Source organism: Equus asinus, chromosome 2 (assembly GCF_041296235.1).
Source record: "Equus asinus isolate D_3611 breed Donkey chromosome 2, EquAss-T2T_v2, whole genome shotgun sequence".
Classification (NCBI taxonomy): domain Eukaryota; kingdom Metazoa; phylum Chordata; class Mammalia; order Perissodactyla; family Equidae; genus Equus; species Equus asinus.
The window spans coordinates 33,196,057-33,207,560 of NC_091791.1; positions in this window are offsets into that span (position 1 = coordinate 33,196,057).

Below are 11,504 nucleotides of genomic sequence, written 5' to 3' on the forward strand. Positions count from 1 at the left end.
CACTGGAGGCCATCTTGGTGGCTGGCTGCCACATTCCACCCTCTACTCCTCTCACATGCAAAACACGCTCACCCTCAAAAGATTCATCTCATTACAGCATGAGTTCAAAGTCCAAAATTTTATATCTAGATCTGGTCCAGGTGTGCATGTGTCTCCTTGAGTGTGGGTTCTTAAAATCTCTTTGAGTATTGTTCCTCTTAATCTGAAGTCATGTGAACTAAAGGGACAAGTTATCTTCCCCTTCCATTGCAAACACAGAATGGCTGGTAGAGGCGTAGGATAACTGCTACAGATGTTCTTGTTCAAAAAGGGGAAAATGGGCACCACATGTTCCACGGCAATTCTGAAATTTGACTGAGCAAAGTTTAGAAGTTCCTTGATTCGGACTCATTCCTATGTTTGCATAGGAATGATTCTCCATATTTCTTGGCTCTACCATCTGAGCTCTTGGTTCTTTTCTTTGAGTTATCCTTCCTTTGGAATAAAACATAGCCATTGTTTTTGTTTGTATGATTTTCTCAGCTTGCTGCTAGTGTTGTTTATGCCAATACAAATATCTTTAAAACTCTTTGGATATCCTGTGAATATTATTGGAGTTTACTCCATTAGACGAAAGCCACACCACAAATCTTTTTTGAGATAAGCTTTTCTCTACCTTATGTTTCGGCTGATCCTGCTGAGGGGAAAAACACTTAAGTGTTTCAAATAACCTCTCTGCTCTGACTGAATGTCACTAAGACGTCACTTTGGATCTTTCTGAGATCTTTAAAAAGGATTTTACAGTCACGTTCTCAGCCTCACCTCTAGACCATATTTTTGACAGTGCCTTGAATTTGATCTTTTCCTGGAAGTCATTTCTTAATTTTAGCAGCATGTGTCATTTGGAGAGGCTGGGAATTTTCAAACCCAATGATTTCTGGCTCCTCTCTCCTAACTTTTAAAAACAGTTCTACCTTTAGCTTATGTCTCCTCTCTCACATTTTACTATAAGAAAAAAGAAGAAACAAGGCATTCTCGATATTTTGCCCGAAAATTCTCCTTAGGTAGATCACATAGTTCATCTGGTATGTTTTCTAATTCCCATGTTACTGTGTGCAATCGTTTTCATAAACTTTGCTTGTATACAACTAGGATCCACTTTTCTCCAACTTTTAGTAGACTTCCCCTCACTTTCATTTAAGTCCTTACCTGCAGTCTCCTCAAATGCTGCCAGGCTTCTACTAACAAATATATAAAGACTCTTTAGGCTTTCCCTAACCCAGATACCACTGACTGCATAGTTCCAAAGCCACTCTATATTTTAGGTTTTTGTTACAGCAGCACTCCCCTTCGAGGTCTCAAAAATCTGTTTGTTGTTTGTCACTGCACAGAAAATTAACCCAAATTTAGTGGCATAAGACAATCAGCATTTATTACCTCACACAGTTCACGTGCGTAAGAAATCTGGAAGTGACCTAGTTTGGTGGTTCTGACTCAGAGTCTTTCCTGAAGATGAATACAAGATGTTAGCCAGGAATGTAGTTATCTGAAAGTTTAATTAGGCCTGGAAGATCTGCTTCCAAGGTAGCTTACTCATGTCTGCCAAGTTACTACTGCTTGCTGGCAGTGGATCTCAGTTCCTTGCCAAATGGATTTCTCCATAAGGCTGCTTGAGTGTCTTCAAGACATGGCAGTTAGCTTCCCTGAGAAAGTGATCTCAGAGAACAAAAGAGAAGGTGCCGTGTCTTTTATGGCCTTGTCTTGGAAGTTACACTCCATCATTTCCACAATCTCTTATTGGTTACAAAGATCAGCCCTATATAAACAAGGGGCTTTTAGGGTTTTTTTTGGGCGGGGGCACCTTTGACTATGATGATCCTAGGTGTGACATTTTTTGCAATTATTCTACCTAGGATTCTCAGAGCTTCTCAAATCTGTGATTTAATATCTTAGGTCAGTTTTGGAAAAACCTCAGCCAATATGTTCTCAAATACTGCTACTCTTCTATTCTTTCCTCACCTTCTAAGAGTCACACACATTAAAACATTTCACCATGTTCCATATATTCTTGTCCTTGTCATGTATTTTTCATCTTTTTATCTCTGTGCTTTAATCTCAATACTCTTTACTTATGTGTCTTGTAGTTAACTTATCCTCTGTTTTTTTTTGTATTCAATCTCTTATTAAACCCATCAACTTATTTCTTAATTTTAGTTATAAGTTTTTCCAGCTCTAGATCACCATTTGATCTTTTTAATCGACTCCAAGTGTCAGCTGAAATTCTCCATATTTTCCTCCATTTTCCTGAGTATATTAATATTGTTATTTTAAATTCTCTGTTCTGATAACTCCACTGTATGAATCACCTGTGGGATATTTCTACCATCTGGTTTTTGGCTATTTGGACTTTTTAATAGCATGACTCATAATTTTTGCTGGATGCCAGACATTGTGTATTAAAAATGTAAAGGTTTTGAATGACACTATCTCTTTCCTGAGCCAGCTAAGTTTTCTTGTAGCAGACAGGAATGGTATAAGCAGATCATCTTAATCCTGTCTAGGCTTGGTTTTAGGCTTTGTTAAAGATGATTTACTTTTTTGTTTTTACTCCTAGGATATGGCCTTTCTGTGATCTGTTCTAAAAGTCCATGGTATTTAGATAGTTGCTCCATCTTTGCTAATCTTTAAATCCATCCTCTGTCTCTCTAGCACCCTGCAGCTGCTGAATCTCTGTTCAGCTCTTTTTAGCCTCAAAGAAGCTCCTGTATATGCTCCTTCATATAATATGGATTTATTGGAATTTCATCCAGTGCACATAAATCTTTTCAATTGGCAGATGTCTTGAGAGAAGATGGTGTGCAGGATTTTGGACCCACTTTCCTTTGATTCTCTCTGCTATGGAATTATAGCCTTCAAGTACCAACTATTTATCTCCTCAGCCCAGAGGAATTGATTCTTTCTCTTATAAATATGGTCATCTATGCTAAAAAGTTAATAAATTCCCTCGAGGAAAAAAGCCAAGAGTCTATCAAAATTGATCAGAGAAATTTACAAAGTGCCAGGCAGAATTTCCAAAAAATAAAAATATAGTAACATAACATTAAAACTCAAATATTATATTAAACTACATATTAGAAACTTATGAAGAAGTGAGTGGTGAAGTGAAAGATAGATTTGAAGTTATTTACTGAATACAGCATTGTTCTTATCAAAGAGATAATAACAATGAAAAAACTAACGTGGAAGGAAGAGTGGGAATTCCAGCACGTCTTTTTTTTTTCATTAAATAATATATGAATAACACATATGTAATCAACATTTTTGCCACAATATCTATTGTAATGATGATTTAAATTTATCATATGAATATATCAACTCTCCTGTGGTTAGCCATGTAACTTATTTCAACTTACTTTTTTTTTTTTTTTAAGGATTGGCACCTGGGTTAACAACTGTTGCTAACCTTTTTTTTTTTCCTGCTTTATTTCCCAACCCCTCCCCCGCCTCCCCCTCCCCCCCCCCCCCCACGCAGTACATAGCTGTATATCTTAGTTGCAGGTCCTTCTAGTTGTGGGACGTGGGACACCACCTCAACGTGGCCTGAGGAGCGGTGCCATGTCCGCACCCAGGATCCGAACCCCGCGCCGCCGCAGCGGGGCGGGTGAACTTAACCACTCAGCCACGAAGCCGGCCCCCCCAGCACATGTCTAATCAGAGTTCCAGAATAAAAGAATGGGGGAAAATGCTAGAGAAGCAATATTTGAAGAAATAACCTCTAAAAATGGCTATAATTGATGAAAAGACACCAATCTTCAGATTTAGGAAGTCTAGCAAATCCAAAATAAGATATATAGAAAAACATCTATACCTAGAGAGAAGATGGTAAAACTACAGAACCACACACATGAAAAGGAGAAAGAAGAAAAAGGAGGATAAGGCAGAGAAGGAGTGTGAGGAGGAGGTGAGGAGGAGAAGAGGAAAGAGGAAGGGGAGGAGAAGGGGGAGGAGGAGAAAGAGAAAGAAAACCTAAATGTAGCCAGAAAAAAAGATGCATTATATTAAAAAGAGCAATAATTAGCCTGAGTGCTAACTTCTCAAGGGCACATTACCCATACAAGACTGAAAGAATATACTGATAACCTATAATTGTATATCCTGTAATATCTTTCAATATCAGGAGCAAAATAAATACATTTTAATACAAAATCTGAAAAAGTTTACAACCAACCAACTCTATTTCAAGAAACTTTTAAAACATAGTTCAGAAAAAAACACAATAATCCCAAGACTAATGTCTGAGAGTGGGCAGGAATGGCAAGCAAAAAAAAAAAAAAAAGGTAAATATGTGGGTAAATCTAAAGAAACATTGGCTGCATAAAACAATAACAACAATGTCTAATTTTTAAGAGTAAAAATTAATATAGTACCAGACCCTGGATGACAATAGCATATATATCAGAGGGGACTGGTTTGAATTAAAGGGTTCTATAGGCATTTCATTCCTTATGAATAGCATAATGATATTGATAACATCTAGATTCTGCTGACTTAAATATGCTTGATAAAATTTAAAGGGTAATTAATTTAAAAGAAAAGAAATAAAATAAAATTTCCAAACTAGTAGGGGAAGGGGGGAGACCTGAACACAACAGGATAAACTAAAAATAAGCCCACTAGAGGAAAGTGAAGGCTTAGACATACACAGCTACAGTAAACAGTAAACACAGCATAACTTCTGGCCAGGTAAACATAAACCCTCACACTAAAAGCCTATTTACCAGAATTCCTATTACATAATACTCATGCCCAACTTTCAACCAAAAATAATGAGGCATGTTAAAAGGCAAGAAAGAAAGACAGTTAGAAGAGACAAAGCAATCCAAAAACTAGACTCAGATGTAGATATAGCAGAGATCTGGGGACTTAAAATAATCATGATTAACATGGATTTAATGGAAAAGGTTAATAACATTCAAGAACAGGTGAGTAATGTAAGCAGAGAGACTGAAATGCTAAGAAAGAATCAAATGACAATGTCAAAAATAAAAATCACTGTAGTAGAACTGATGAATGCTTTTTTTTTTTAACATTCATTACAGAAATGTGAATCATTATTAATCCTGGTATTTTTTTTCAGGCTTTTTTGGTGAGGAAGATTGCCCTTGAGCTAACATCTGTTGCCAATCTTCCTCTTTTGTTTTTCTCCCCAAAGCCCCAGTATACAGTTGTATATTCTAGTCATAAGTCCTTCTAGTTCTTCTAGTGGGACGCTGCCACAGGATGACTTGACAAACAGTGCGTAGGTCTGCACCCAGGATCTGAACCAGTAAACCCCAGGTTGCTGCAGGAGAGTACCAGAACTTAACCACTATGCCACCAGGCAGGCCCCTGATGAATGCTTTTGTTAGGCTTACCAGTAGACTGAATAAGACTGAGGAAAGAGTCAGTGAGCCTGAAGATATGTCAATAGAAACTTCCCAAACTAAAATGCAAAGAGAAAAAACAATGAAAAAAATGAGCAGAATACCTAAGGACTGTGGAATAATGACAAATGGTATAGCATACGTATAATGGAACTATCAAAACAAGAAGAAATATAGAAGGGAGTAGAAGAAAGATGTAAAAGTAATAGTGGCTGAGAATTTTCCAACGTTCATGATAAACACCAAATTACAGCCACAGGAAGCCTGGAGAACACCAAGCAGGATAAATATCAAAAAATTTACATCCACATGTATCATACTCAAACTGCAGAAAACCAAAGACAAAGAGAAAATCTTGAAAGAACCTAGAGGACAAAACACTTTACTTACAGAAGAATAAGGATAATAATTACCAGGGACTGTTCTGCAGAAATCATGAAGCAAGAAAAAGTGAAACAAAATATTTAGTGTTGAAAGAAAAAACCCCACTAAACTAGAATTTTGTATTCTGGGAAATTATTCTTCAAAAGTGAAGGGAAAATAAAGATTTTCTCAGACAAATAAAAACTGAGAGAATTTGTTGCAAGTAGAGTTGCCTTGCAAGAAATGTTAGAAGAAATTCTTCAGAGAGAAGGAAAATTATATAGGTCAGAAACTCAGATCTACATAAAGAAAGGAAGAGTGTTAAAGAAGGAATAAATGAAGTAAAATAAAACCTTCTATTTTTCTTATTTTTAACTGATCTAATAGAAACTCTTCAAAATAAAAATAGCAACAATGTACTCAGTGATTACAGCTTATGGAAAAGTGAAATGAACATCAGTAATATCATCAGGGATAGGAGGGAGGTATTGGGAATTCTCTGTTATAAGGTACTTGCACTAATCATGAAGTGGTATAGACTTATTTGAAAGTGGACTTGGATTAGTTATAAATGTGTACTGAAAACTCCAGGGCAATCACTAACCATGTTTTAAAAAGAAGTATAATTGATATGCTAAGAGTGGGAAAAAATTGAACCATAAAATGCTCAATTAAAACCAGAGAAGGCAGAAAAAGAGAAAAGAGAGGACGACCAAAAAAGAGAAACAAAGAACAAGTGCAAAAAATAGAAAAAAATTACAAATATGGTAGATATTAATTCAACTATATCAATAATCACTTTAAACGTGAATGTTCTAAATACATCAATTAAGAGACAGAGACTGACAGAATGGATAAAACAAAAAACAAGACCCAACTATATATTGTCTACAAGAAATCCACTTTAGGCATAAGAGCACAGGTAGATCAGAAGTAAAGGGAGGAGAAAGATATACCATGCTAACACAAATCAAAAGAAAATTGGAGTAGCTATATTAATATCAGAATTCAAAATAAAGAAAATCATCAGTGATAAAGTGGGGCATGACATAAGGATAATTCTCCAAGAAGATATGACATTCTTTAATGTGTATGCACTTAACAACAGAATGTCAAAATACACGAGAGAAATAGGTGATCCATTATTAGACTTGGAAACTTCAATACACCTTTATAAATAATTGACAGACCCAGCAGGCAGAAAATTAGTAAAAACAGAGTTGAATTGAACAGCACCATCAATCAATTGGATTTAATTGACATTTATAGAAAATGTAATCCAACAACAGCAGAATATACCTTCTTCTTTTCAAGATCACAGGAAAAATTTACCAAGATAAACAATATTCTGGGCCATAAAACACATCTGAATAAATTTTAAAAAAGAGAAATCATACAAAATATGCTCTCAAACCACAACAGAAACTAGACATCAATAACAGAAAGATAGCTGGAAAACCCCAACATATTTGGAGATTAAACAGTACACTTCTAAATAACACATAGGTCAAAGAAAAAGTTAGAAGTGAAATTTTAAAATATTTTTTATTAAAGTAAAATGAAAATATTTAAATTTGTGGGATGCAGCAAAAGCAGGGCTTAGAAGGAGATTCTTAGCATTCCATGTACATATTAGAAAAGAAGAAAGATCTAAAATCAATAATCCACCTTAGGAAACTAGAGAAAGAAGAGCAATATAAACCTAAGTGGAAGAAAAAAGAAAAGTTAGAGCAGAAATCAATGAAATTGAAAACAATAGAGCAAATTAACAAAACCAAAAGTTGGTTCTTTGAAAAGATCAATAAAATGGATAAACCTCTAGCCAGGCCAACCAAGAAAAAAAGTGAAAAGAAACAAACTACTAACATTAGAAATCAAAAAGAAGCCATCACCATCGATTCCATAGACATTAAAAAGATAATAAAGGAATATTATGAAGAACTCTATGTCCACAAATTTGATAAATTAGATGAATGGACCAATCCTTGAAACATAGAATCTACCAGAACTCACACAAGTAGAAATGGATAATCTGAATAGGCCCACATATATTAAAGAAATGAAATCAATTATGAATAAACAGAAAGTCAAGATGGTTTCACTGTTGAACTCTACAAAACATTTAAGAAACAAATGATACCAACTCTCTACAATCTCTTTTGGAAAATAGAAGCAGAAGGAACATTTCCCAACTCATCCTAAAGGCCAGAATTACCCGAATACCAAAACCAGATAAAGACATTACAAGACTGGAACACTACAGACCAATATCTTTCATAAACATGTAGGCAAAAATCCTCAACAGAATATTAGCAACTTCAATCCAACAATGTATAAAAAGAATTACACATCACGACCAAGTGGGATTTATGACAAGTATGCAAGGCTGGTTCAATATTCAAAAATTAATTAATGTTATCCATCACATCAACAAAAGAAACAAGATCAACAAAACAACATAAACAAAAAATAAAAATCATATGATTATATCAATGGATGCATAAAAATCATTTGACAAAATACAATATGCATTCATGGTGAAAACCCTCAGCAAACTAGGAATAGAGGGGAACTTCCTAAACCTGATAAAGAACATCTGCAAAATACCTGTAGCTAACATCATACTTAATGCTGGGAAACTAGATACTTTCTGCTAAGTTCAGGAATGAGGTAAGGATGTCCCCTCATCCTTGGAAGTCCTAACTAATGCAAAAAGACAAGAAAAGGAAATAAAAAGTATACAGATGGAGAAGGAAGTAATAAAACTTTCTTTGCTTGCAGATAACATGATTACCTATGTAGAAAATCCCAAATTAACCAAAAAACTCCTGTAACTAATAAGTGATTATAGCAGAGTTACATTAATATACAAAAGTAAATTCCTTTCCTATATTCTAGCAATGAACAATTGAAATTTGAAATTAAAAACACGACTATTTGCATTAGCACCAAAAAATGAAGTACTTAGGAATAAATCTAACAAAATATATGCAATATTTATATAAGGAAAACTACAAAATCTGATGAAAGAAACCAAAGGAGATCTAAATAAATGGAGAAATATTCCACTTCTTGGATAAGAATCAATATTGTTAAGATGTTTGGTCTTCCCAACCAAATATCTTAACATCTTTCCAGCCAAACATTCCCAACCTGATCTGAGATTCAATGCAATTCCAATCAAAATCCCAGTAAGTTATTTTGTGGATATCAACAAACTCAAGTTTACACAGAAAGTCAAAAGACTCAAAATACTCAACAAAATACTGAAGAGGAAAAATAAAGTAGGAGGATTGACACAACCTGACTTCAAGACTTACTATAAAGGCACAGTAATCAAGACAGTGTAGTCCTGGTAAAAGAACAGACAAATAGATCAATGGAACAGAATAGAGATCCCAGGAATAGATACACATAGATAAATTCAACTAATTGTTAATAGAGGAGCAAAGGTACTTCAATAGAGAAAGGACAGTCTTTCAACAAATGATGCTGGAACTACTGGACATCCACGTGCAAAAAGAAAGAAAGAAAGAAAGAAAAAGAATCTAGACATAGATCTTACACCTTTCACAACTTATAACTCAAAATGGATTATAGATCTAAATGTAAAGTGCAAAACTATAAAAATTCTAGGAGATAACACAGGAGAAAATCTAGGTGACATTGGGTTTGGCAATGACTTTTTGGATATGACACCAGAAGCATGATATATGAAATAAAAAATTGATAATTTGGACTTCATTAAAATTTAAAACTTCTGTTCTGTGAAATACACTGTTAAGAGAATGGAAAAACGAGTCACCGTCTTGGAGAAAATAGTTGCAAAACACTTATCTGATAAAGGACTTTTATTCAAATATAGAAAGAAGTCGTAAAACTTAACTATAAAAAAGCAAACAACTCAATTAAAAAATGAGCTAAAAATCTGAACAAATATCTCATCAGAGCAGATATACAGATGGCAAACAGCATATGTAAAGATTCTCAACATCGTATGTCATTAGGAAAACGAAAATTAAAACAATAAGATACCAATCAGAATGGCTATTTGAATGGCTCAAATCCAAAAACTGACAATACCAAATACAGGGGAGGATATGGAGTAACAGTAAGTCTCATTTATTCCTGGTGGGAAGGCAAATAGTACAGCCACCTTAGAAGACCATTTCACAGTTTTTTACAAAGCTAAACATAGACCTGCCATATAGTCCAAGAATTGCCCTCCTGAGTATTTACTCAAATGAACTGAAAATTTATGTCCACAAAAACTCTACACATGAATGTTTATAGAAGCTTTATTTGTAATTGTTAAAAACTAGAAGTAATCAAGATGTCCATCAAAAGGTGAGTAAACTGACAAACTGTAGTACATTCATGCAATAGATCATTATTCAGTGATTAAAAGAAATGAGCTACCAAGCCAGAAAGACCTGGAAGAATCTTAAATGCATGTGAAGCCAATCTGAACATGGTGAAGGTCTCCAGTAATATCTTGAGTAGTAGTGGTGATAGAAAATATCCATCCATGCACATCATGTCCTAACTTTGATGAAAATGCTTCCAAATTTAACCATTAATCTGTTTTTGTGGATTTTGAATTGATATGAGTTATGACATTGAGTTTCTTTCTTATCCTAGTTTGCTAAAGGGATATATATATATTTATCATGAACATATTTTGAATATCGTCAAACAGTTTTCCCTTACTCGTTGACCACTAAAATGGTCATATTTTTTATTTGATTTGTTAATGTGGTGAGTTACATTGATAGAATGTCAGTCGCTGAACTTCTGATATAAACTTGGTCATGTTGCATTTCTTAGTATGTTGCTTGATTCAGTTCATTGATTTAATGTGTTTACATCTATGTTCAAAAGTGATATTTGAGGGGCCAGCCCGGTGGCACAGTGGTTAACTTTACACGTTCTGCTTCTCGGTGGCCCCGGGGTTTGCTGGTTCAGATCCCAGATGCGGACATGGCACTGCTTAGCAAAAGGCATGCTGTGGTAAGCATCCCACGTACAAAGTAGAGGAAGATGAACATGGATGTTAGCTCAGGGACAGTCTTCTTCAGCAAAAAGAGGAGGATTGGCAGCAGACGTTAGCTCAGGGCTAATCTTCCTCAAAAATGTCATATTTGACTGTAACTTTTTTCATTGAACTTGTATGACCTCATAAGAGTACTGGGTCATGTTTCCTCTTTTTTCTAAATTTCTTTTCTTTTTTCAGTCTTTTCAACAGTTTGTATAGGATACGTATTAGTTGATCTTTGAAAGTTTGTTACAACTACCTAGAAACCTGTCTACGGATGGCGTCTTTATTGTGGAGGGTAGAAATTTTAATACTGATTATGATTTTTGAGTGATCATTTGTTTGCTCAGATTTTCTACGCTTGTTTGGTTCATATTTTCCTGGAAAACAATCTATTTCATCTAGGCTTTACAAATTTATTGAATATAGCCATTCAAATGATTCTCCTAGGATTTTAGCTCTGTTATAGCTATTTTTCCTGTTTGATCTTTTGTTTGCCTTCTCTTTCTCTCTATTTTCTTATTGATCTCTTTATTATTCTTTTAAAATAAAAAACTTCTGGTGGTATTATCTTTTTTCTTGTTGTTTTCTTTGTTAAATGATTAAATTCCACATTCATGTTTCTTATTTTCTTCCATATTCTCTAGGTTTACTCTATGTTATTTTTAGCTTTGTGAATTAAGTGCTCAGCTTATTTGCGTTTC